Raw genomic sequence first — 11,158 nt, forward strand, 5'->3', positions numbered from 1 at the left:
AACCAGCGACATCTTGTATTGCCTTCTCAAAAGGGCAGTAGATAATTTTACTTCCTGGTGGATCATTCTTCGTAACTCAGTCAGGTCAACCACATCTCTAAAAACATTCAAAAAGTTACTTAAAAACCCATCTCTTCTGTAAGTACTTGACGAACAAATGAGAAAAAAAAGAATCAAAAGTAACCCCCTATCTATCAACAGGTTTTGTTATGGCTTTTGTTGAAACTTGTTACTTTGTATTAGCTCCTGTTGTATTTTTGCTCCCTGAACTCTCTGTAAGTCCTTTGGATAAAAGGGTCAGCTAAATGTTAATGTAAATGTACTATACATTCGTTTCTAGCACCATGCTCTAACCACTGAGCCACAGGAAAGGCTATCGAACGGTCCTAACATTAAATGATGAAACAGTTGTCAAACGTTTGTGGGGCTTAATGCTTTTATAAAACGGTTGTTCCATATGCGTAGCAAGGTTTTGTAAAATAAAGTAAATAAGTTATATTTAGGCCATGTAATGCGGTCAGCTGTTATAAATCAGTGTATTTTATAATGGCTTAGAACTCAGCTCAGCCAATCAGAATCAAGGACCAAACTGACCGTTTTATAAAATTATCTGGCTCTTTCACTCTTTACTTTAAAGTATTAAATGGATGCCAACTAACAATACAACAATATAGACCTCTCCACGACTCCTTACCTTACCTTTTACATTTAGTCATTTAGCAGGCGCTTTTATCCAATGCGACTCACAAATGAGGTAAACAATGTAAGCACTTGGAACAACATAAGGACACTAAAACGCATAAGTGCAATAAAACTGGTCTCATATTGTCTACCACAGTATTTTTTTTAAACCTGAGAGGCATTTTCAGATATTTTCTTCATTTTGTTGAAAATAAATGCCTGTATGATCTGATTTGTGATATGAAAATGTAGTTCGGCAAAAAGCGGATTCGATCTTGCAGGAACATGAGGGTAATATTGGATGATATGGGGGCTATATGTGTAACACTCTCCGCCTGCATGTTCTCTAATGGACTCCAATTCCCACAATTCCCTGCACCTGACATTGTTGATTTCACCCGCACCTGTTTCCCATTTCACATATTTTCTGGACATTATTTAGTTCTCCCTCTGCCTCTGTTTATGGTCGGTTATTAAATGTTAGTTGTGGTTGGTTGCTCTAGTCTCTATGGACGTTGATGCCTGCTTGGATTGTACCCTGCTTGTTTTCTTACCCGTTTTACAAAGGAACCTGTTAACCTGTGGATTTACGTTGTGGTTTTTCGATTAATTTGGATTTATTAAACCTGACACCCTTACATGTGGTGGTGACATCCTTCTGTTCCCAAGAATCTTGTGTCAGAATAACCGACCCAAATAATAAGAACTACCGGACTGGAATGTTACCTCTCTGAGGTACGCTGAGGAATTCTTTGAGGCGTCCCAGCTGGTGAGTTGTAGCGACCCTGAGCTTTACCATTTCTTTCTGACAGGACTGGATGACAAGTTACTCGCTCTCCTCATGCTTCCCGACGTGGATAAATCCTTTATTAACAGAGTCCTCCAGGGAGCTGGGTGTGAATCTACATCGGGGAAAGAGATGAGACCAAGTACAGTAATAATCCGATCCTGGCTTTAAATGGGGGGCTTGTTCCGGCTCACGTGGTTGACGCGCCTCAGACCTCCGAAGCCCCAGTGTCTCGTGACTTCCCGGATTCTGCCGTTAGTCTCGGTCAAGGTATGGAAGGCAGTATGGCTATAGCCGGAGCCTACTGGAATTGTTCTTTTCAAGCTTCCCTTGGCACAGCAGCTACTCTGGGAATTCGACCCCCTGTTCTGGACGCCCACAGAGCTCGTTCCGAAGCAAATTCCCCTCGTTCCCGCCCCTGAGTTAGTCCCCTTGGATCCCATTCCAGGATGTGTTGCCCCTGGATCCTGTTCCAGAATGGACTCCGGTTCAGAATTTTCACCTACCGTCCCTCTTCCTCCTCCGTCTGGTCTGTCGTCGATGCCACTGCTTCCTGTCAGCAGCGCAACCTCGGCGCATCGACCCCGTGGCGTCCCTTCAGCCACATACTCCCCTGTCTCCATCGTCATCCGGTCTTCCACTGGCTCAGCCGGTTTCCCTCCGATCAACCTGGGTCGGTCGGCGTGCCGTCTTTCCCTCAGGACTCTGCTCCTCCTGCTGCGCTTCGTAGCTCAGTCCCGATCGGCTCTGTTGGTCTTCTCCCTCGTGTTGGCTACTCCTTGGTCGTCAGTCGCTCCGGTCTCGCTGTGGACTCCCAGGTCTCCGTCTCCACCTAGGTCAGGGGCAACTTCGGTTCTTCTTGGTCCCGCTGGATCCTCAGCGTCACCTGTTTCCATCGGCTCTCGGTCTCCATGTCGGTTACATTGACTACCTGGCCCTAGTGACTGCCCCTTCTCCACCCCTCTCCCAACCCCTGTGCCCCTTGCTTTTGTTACCGCGCAAACGACGCATCTGGAGAGGAGGGGAGTACTGTAACACTCTCCGCCTGCATGTTCTCTAACGGATTCAAATTCCCACAATTCCGTGCATGCACACCTGACATTGTTTATTTCACCTCCACCTGATTCCCATTTCAAGTATTTTCTGGACACTATTTAGTTCTCCTTCTACCTCGGTTTATCTTGTGACAATATGAGGATACGGGCCTCAAGTAATTATAACTGAAATAGACCCAGTCCTAAAATTCTGTTGTTATATCACATATTTTTTATTGTAGGTTGAACTATGAAGCACAATTTTATTAGTTCAAGCAATGAAACGAAAATAATGATGTAATGATGCAGCATGAGAGTAGGAGGTGATTGGGTTGGTCAGTCTGATTCAGACTCTGTATAAATGTGAGGACAGTACAGAGATCAGATCAAACTCCTCACAGGAGGACGACACTCATGGCCAATGAGACAGAGGATTATGAGACTCAATACTGCTTTCCTGCTGTTAACTCATCGTGCATCAAGACCAAACGCTCCACACATGAATCCAACGTCATGTATGTGTTTTTTTCACTTCTGTCTGTATGGACCGTGTTTCTGAACCTGCTGGTGATCATCTCCATCTCTCACTTCAAGAAGCTTCACACTCCAACCAACCTGCTCATTCTCTCTCTGGCTGTGGCCGACATGCTCGTGGGACTCATTGTGATTCCTGTAGAGGCCGTCAAACTGATCGAGACCTGCTGGTTCTTTGGAGACATTTTCTGTGGACTGTTTATATTTACACTGGGAGTTTTTCTCTCTGCATCTCTCAGTAATTTAATTTTCATCGCTTTTGATCGTTTCATGGCCGTTATTTACCCTTTACTGTACACACAGAGTATAACAATGTCTAAAAGTTTGGTGGCTATTTTTCTCACCTGGTTTTGCTCATCATCTTACATCACCATCATTGTAGTTGGTAATGGATATTTCGACAGCGACGCTTTACGCCGATCTGGTGTGTGTTACGGAGAGTGTACCTTTATTTTTAGTTTCGGTTGGAGAGTCACTGATTTCTTTGTCACTTTTCTGGTTCCTTGTGCCATGATCATCATTTTGTATTTGAAAATCTTCTACGTTGCTCAACGGCAAGTGAAAGTGATAAACTCTCTGGTGAACAGACAAAGAGATGTGACGCAGGGCTCAAAGAGGAGGAAATCCGACGGAAAAGCTGCTCTAACATTAGGAATCATTGTGGCGATTCATCTTCTCTGTTATGTGCCGATCTATATTTTTACTCTCACAGGAAGTAAAATCTTTTCTGCCACTACTGCAAATTTTCTGACTTGGACTATGTATGTAAGCTCTGCTGTAAATCCTCTAGTGTACGCTTTATTTTACTCCTGGTTTAGAAAGGCTCTTAAACACATCTTAACTCTTAAAATATTTCGCCCTGCATCCACACTGGTGGACATTCTTACAGATAATCGTTCATAAAGTCTGTGTGTGGGTAATCAAACATTGCTTTTTTAGTCTGTTTTTGTTTTGCAATGGAGATCTAGACACAAAACATCTATTACTTTGTTAGGCAAGGCAAAACTATACTGTGTACTATATCACGATGTGCATCCTTCATAGAGGCCAAATATTCTTATTTCATAAAAAAATGTGTCTTTACTGTCTTCTCAATTATATAATGTAACTCTTTTAAATGTGTAATAAGATATTATGTTATATTAATTGTATATATGAAGAGTTTGGTTCCAAAATGAGATTTTCAAATATCATGTTTTTTATTATGTTCTCATGTTTTTATTGTGTTAGCTGGCTGTATTGTTTTAGTTATAATAGCCTAAATCAAAACAAACCAACGGCAGTTTGACTGATATTAATTAGAATGCACAATAAAAAACATGATTTTTGAATTTTTTAAAAATCTCATTTTGGAACCAAAATCTTCATACATATATAAATGTATGTATTTATATATCTGACCCTGGACAACAAAACCAGTCTTAAGTAGCACGGGATTTTTTTTTATATGCAATGCAAATCCAAGAGGTTATTATTACACTAGTATGAATTTGTTCTTAGTCATTTTAATGAGCGCATGGGCGTTTCAATCAGAGGAGGGTCTGCATGCACAGAATTTCCATATAGGGAGCGCCTAGCCGCCAATAGCGGAGTCATGGGCCCTGTTTGATGAATCTGCAACCACTGTAGTGTTAATATCGTTGCTCCTGAATGACATATTGCTTTATTGCTCCCTGAACTCTTTGTAAGTCGCTTTGATAAAAGCGTCTACTATATGACTAAATGTAAATTTAAGCTAAAATCTATGACGAAAATTGTTTGTTTAAGGAGTGGTTGAGAAAGGTGCTAAGTTTAGCCTGCTAGCTAAAATCCAACCCTCTATGTGATTCTGGACAGGCAGGGGTGGATCAAGGTGGTCAGGGGCCCCTAGGCTGCTCTTTAGGTGAGGCCCCCCTTAAGTGGCTTTCAGGTGCCTTTCACACAAACTGTCCATGCGCTTTAGTCGATTACAATGTATTCATTAAAACACCTGTAGAAATGATAGCGTTTGTAATTTACCTTGGATTTGAGCAAGAGTGAGCCTGCATTTTTTGGGTAATAAGATGTTTCCTGATTTAAAATTAGTCCTGATACATAGTCTGTTTGAAAGCAGCAGAAAGCTCTGCAAGCGAACATACAGTAAAACCAAGTGTTGTTTACTCTGTGCTGCGCATAATAGCACCAAGATATTAAACACAATAAATTGACCCATACTCCTTTTACTCTCATGTGTCATGGATGTTCATGGTGACGTAAAATGAATGTAAACGCACCAGGGTTCGATAGAATCAAGGGGAGACACAAACCAACACTGCGATGGGCATCAGAACAATCATACTGAAGCACTTGGACACACATCAATACTACAGTGTTTCCTCTGCATTCTGGGTTACTTTGCAATGGCAAACACCATGAGAGCGCAAGCTCCAGTTTTTTACAAGTATATGCGAAACATAAACTGCCCCTAAAAAAGCCTCAGTGGATCTTTGCTAAGACACAAACCACCGTGCATTACCTAAACTGTGTATAAAACTAAGCCCTTATTAAAAACCAACATGTATAATATATGTGTCGTTGTGGAATAACTACCTGATTACATGATGAGCTAACTTCTGCAACAGCTAAGGATCCCGCTGCAGTTGTTTCAACTGTAGCACCGATGTTAGCCAATGCGAGGTCCCAGTCCTCCTGCTGCTATCTTGGTCACGTTGTTCTTTTAATCTTTGTATTTTCCATTTTTGTGCTCCACTATTGTACTTTCTTTCAGACATTTTGCCGCTATTCCGTCTAGCAACTGCAGTGACGTAAATGAAAATGATTGTCAGGATTTCACCAGCAGCTGATTGGACAGATATGAGTCAAATGTAACATCTATTGAATCACCGGCTTATTTTTTGTTATATTTCTGATGGGCCAATGAGGGTCTATTTTTTATTTGCGCTGAAATTATTTCAAAATAAATAATCCAATCAGAGGCCCATAAACAGGAGGGGCCCATAGGCTTCAGTTTAGGTAAACCTGTGCGTTAATCCACGCTTGTGGACAGGATCACCCACCCTGCCTTTAACTACATGTTTTGACTAATGAAAAAGAGACGATAGCTAAATAAAAACGAATGCATGATAACGAAATGTGTAGTAAAAATATCAGTGTCTATTTCCACGGAGTACAAATAGGCTGTTTTGTTGGCAAAGACTATTTGTACTCGCTCCGCCCACCAATATGTGATTGGAATAGAGATTAGTCGTGTAGGAATGACACTCTTTTAAATATCGACTCCAGTGGCGTAAGGTGTAAAGTATGGACGGTTTGGCACAGGAAATGTCTTGGTTACGGATGTTACCTCAGTTCCCTGATGGAGGGAACCAGACGTAGTGTTGAACCGACAGATGGGGTTTGTCTTCAATATTTATCAACTTCGACTAGACTTAGAAAAAGCTAATGAAATTGGTGAATGAAATTTGACAGATGCCACCTGGTACCGTAGTGATACTGGGTAAGTGCTACTTCCTCAAAAGGGGGATGCACTACAGAGACCACTTTTTACCGTAGAGTGGAGTTTAGTGGAGATACCAACATGGTCTCACCGTTTAGAGGAGAACTCATGAAAGAAATGTGCAAGTATAGCAAGGGATTGGGAAATGCAAGTATTTTTAACCACATACTTACTTTCCCCTTTGAAATTGCATCGACCAACCTGCGGCCAGACATTGTTCTGTGGTCCAGCTCCAGTAGGTACGAGCACTGCAACCCAATGCTCACTGCGGCCTGCTTCTTCCTGGGCTCGACCCCCGAGGGAGGGAGCTCCGAGAAATCGTCTGAGTTGGATGCCAGTTAGTCACCCTCAGATGCTGCAAGAGACATATCATCATCATGCACCGTTTCTGAATACGTGGTTGAGGAACAAGATGGGGTGGAACCGTCTCTTTTTGGGAATGGTCAGACGAAACAAAGAGGTGTGAACTGTCAACGAGCCAGTGGCTGGTGGATTAACGCTCACAGTAATCCTCATATCACCTTCGCTGCTTGCCGTAGCGAACGGCAGGGCCATAGCCACTGCTGTCACGGAACTAGAAGCAAATGAGGTGGTGGCTGGGTCCCAAGGGAACACAGCCACACGTGATGCAACATCTCAACCATCATCCGCCCGGAGTGCGGGCAGGACATATCCACAAAGGCTGCCTCAGATTGCTGGAAACCCAAACACTTGAGGCAGACATCGTGTCCGTCCCCCTCCTCGATGAGTTGCACCCGCGAGAACAGCGGGACATGCCACGGTGGAGAAATTAGCTCTTTTACATTTACATTTATTCATTTAGCAGACGCTTTTATCCAAAGCGACTTACAAAGAGTTAGGGAGCATCAAGCGATAAGTTATACAGGAGCCATAATACATTAGGTGCCAATACACAGTTACTGGTTTCAACAAAAGCTAGACCACTACCTGTTGAGAGAAAGTTTTTTTATTTTTTATTTTATTTGTCTGTCAGGTATTCACAGAAGAGTCCAACCTTGAGATTACCAGGGTCTGGACAAGGAGTTGTGCCGCATGCAGTGAGATAGGGTCTAACCTTTCTTATGTTGAATAAGGCGTATCGGCATGACCGTGTTGTCTTTGCAATGTGATCATTGAAGGACAACTGTTGATCAAAAATGACTCAGAGGTTCCTGGCTGTTTTGGAAGGAGTTATTGTGGTATTGCCAAGATGGATGTTGAGATTGTGTAGCACCGTAGGGTGTGCCGGAAACATGAGTAATTCTGTCTTGGCATGGTTCAGCTGGAGGTGATGCCCTTTTATCCAAGCTGATATGTCCTCGAGGCAAGCTGTAATGCGAGCTGCTAAAGTGGCATCGTCTGGGTGAAACGAGTAGATCTGGGTGTCATCAGCATAACAGTGATACGAGAAGCCATGTGCCTGTATAAGGGGTCACAAGGATGTTGTGTAGATGAAAAAAAGCAGCGGTCCAAGCAGCGATCCCCGAGGGACCCCCGTGATCAAGTGGTGAGCAGTGGACAGGGAGCCCCTCAATGACACCCTGAAGGATCTGTTGGAGAGGTAGAAAAAACATTTTTAGAGAAAAAACTCTTCTGGAACTGCATAGACGTCCAGGAGACACCGCTGCAGGAAGCGACAGTCAACTGCACCACGTCTTAAGAATCCGGCAGAAGTGTAGTAGAAATTTCATTCGCCAATTTTATTGGCCATTTTTAAGTCTAGCCGAAGTTGATAGGTTCTCAAGACAAACCCCATCAGTCGGTTCGACACAACGTCGAGAGACCGACAGAAAGGGAACCAGGATTCTAATCCACCTCTCGCTGAAAACGTTCTTTCACATTTTTCTATCACATTACAGATCATAAAGGCGTTTGTTTTCAATCAAATTGATTTAAGACTTAAAGTTATTTTTTATTCATAAAGTTTGGGTTTAGGTTGAGGTTGGGGGTGTACAGCTTTAATATCTTTAAGTTTTATCGCCTAAATTTATTACAAACTTTGAAGGCTTTATTTTTAGGACTTGGATCTAATTGGTGTTGGTTTCCTTTTTTTGTGCTTTTTGTAAAAATAATGCCATTTCAAATTTTTCTAATGGACTTGTATTTAATAAGGACTTGGACTCGAACCCAACACTATTATACATCTCTGAAGACAGTTTTATGTTATATTGCATTTCTGTCAATAGATCCTTCATTAAAATATAGTATAACATCAACTATGTCATTAAGCAGCATCACAGTGGGAGGTGAATGGGTTGGTCAGTCTGATTCAGACTCTGTATAAATGTGAGGACAGTACAGAGATCAGATCAAACTCCTCACAGGAGGACGACACTCATGGCCAATGAGACAGAAGATCATGAGACTCAATACTGCTTTCCTGCTGTTAACTCATCGTGCATCAAGACCAAACGCTCCACACTTGAATCCAACGTCATGTATGTGTTTTTTTCACTTCTGTCTGTATGGACCGTGTTTCTGAACCTGCTGGTGATCATCTCCATCTCTCACTTCAAGAAGCTTCACACTCCAACCAACCTGCTCATTCTCTCTCTGGCTGTGGCCGACATGCTCGTGGGACTCATTGTGATTCCTATCGAAGGCATGAAGCTGACTGCAACCTGCTGGTACTTTGGACACATTTTCTGTGGACTGTATTCAATGTTCATTGGGCTTCTCCTCTCAGAATCTCTCTGCAATTTAGTTTTGGTTGCCATTGACCGTTATGTGGCTGTGTGTCATCCTTTGTCATATCCGCAACAAATAACCACATCTAGAACTTTGGTGATCGTATGTTTCAGCTGGTTTTGTTCTTTTGTCTATAGCATCTCGTTTTTTACACATAACAGGTTTTTCAATCCCTCGAGCGGAACAGACTCGTGTTATGGCCAGTGTCCATATTATATTAGTTTCGCTTGGTCAGTCACTGATCTGATCCTGTCCTTCATTGTTCCCTGCACTTTGATCATATCTTTATATTTGAGGATTTTCTATGTTGCACATCAGCATGTGAGAGTTATTAACTCTCTGATGAAGAGTAGAAAACATTTAACAGAAGGTTCAGCGAGGAGGAAATCTGAGAGCAAAGCTGCTCTGACATTAGGAATCATTGTGAGCGTTTATCTGTTTTGTTGGATTCCCTACTATATCATATCTGTAGCGGGGAACACGGTCATCTCATCCTCCACTGCAAATACACTAATGTGGGTTCTGTATTGTAACTCCAGTCTGAATCCTCTCGTCTATGCGTTCTTTTACAGCTGGTTTAAAAAATCTGTTAAACACATATTAACCCTTAAAATATTTCAGCAGGCATCCTCTCTGGTTAATATTACGGTGGATTATCATTCATGACCTGATTCTTACTACTGCATTTCATATAGCAAAAAATGATATGAGGAACAAATCTCTTTCAAACGTGAAAAAGACAGAGACCCACCCAGTGATGAAGTCTATTTTTTTCCCTCCCAGATCGACACCCCATGAACACCACCACACTCATGAATGCAGAGAGTATAAATCTACTGTATTTGAAGAGTTTGGTTCTAAAATGAGATAACTTTTAAATTAGTAAAAAGTCATGTTTTTTTATTGTGCATTCCAATTAATATCACAGTTGGTTTGTTTTGATTTAAGCCATAATAACTCAAAAAAATGCAGCCAATGAACACAATAAAAACATGATTTTAAACATAAGTTATCTCATTGTGGAACCAAACAGTTCATATGTAATCGAGAGCATTCTAAACCAACCCGATTAAAAAAAAGAAACCATTACATATATTATAGAGGTTTTCATTGAAATACACTTATGAACCCTTAAATTTTCTTTTACAAAATAAAAATGTCTGGGCATTGAGGGATGTTCTATTGCTCTGCATCTCTTGTGTTCTATTGGGTTGTGTTCTATTGGGTTCTATTATTTTGTCAGCAGGGCAGCCAACATAATATAAAGAATATCCTGTGAAAGTATAATCTTTATTTTACTTTTCTGGAAATGTTTATTTAATTTTTTGCCAAACATTCACATCTCCATTTTCAAACCCTAACACATAAAGAAAAAGAAAAAAAATATATATAAGAAAAATGTAAAAAGAACCTAATATAATCCAATCCAATACATTGCCTCACAGTTTATTTGAATGAAAAATAGATTAAATACAAGCATATCTCTCTGTCATTAATATATTTTCCTTACAGAGGAAACATTAATTCAATATATAATAACTCTGAAGAGATTTGAAAGACATACGTGTTACATAGATTGAGTTTACATTAGTTTATCATAGTCTTTCTAACCTCTCTTGGTTATGAATCCAAGTATAATATTATGATGTTTTTCCATCTTTGCAAAAAAATATCCATCTTCATTTGCAAGCAAGCCGTCATTTTCTCCATTATATAAACCTGTTTTAGTCTCTGATTCCAATGAACCAAACTTGGAGATTCTTCTTTTTCCCAATGCACTGTTATAATTTTTTTAGCTGTCAATAACAATATCTTTAGTATATAACAATGTTTATCACAGTACTTGTGTTCAGGTTTTGCTCCCGACAGACACACCACTGGATCTTAAGCTATCTCCACCTCTAGTATCTTGTCTATTTCTTTCTTAACACTTCCAGAAATCCTGAATTTTTGGACAAC

At 41.0% G+C, this 11,158-nt stretch overlaps 2 pseudogenes; both read left to right on the forward strand.

The window, feature by feature from the left end:
• The first annotated feature begins 2,863 nt into the window (after positions 1-2,863).
• LOC130411501 (trace amine-associated receptor 13c-like) lies at positions 2,864-3,939 on the forward strand (annotated as a pseudogene).
• A 4,856-nt stretch (positions 3,940-8,795) lies between these two features.
• LOC130411502 (trace amine-associated receptor 13c-like) lies at positions 8,796-9,865 on the forward strand (annotated as a pseudogene).
• Positions 9,866-11,158: the final 1,293 nt, after the last annotated feature.

This window comes from Triplophysa dalaica, chromosome 22, assembly GCF_015846415.1.
Source record: "Triplophysa dalaica isolate WHDGS20190420 chromosome 22, ASM1584641v1, whole genome shotgun sequence".
Lineage (NCBI taxonomy): Eukaryota > Metazoa > Chordata > Actinopteri > Cypriniformes > Nemacheilidae > Triplophysa > Triplophysa dalaica.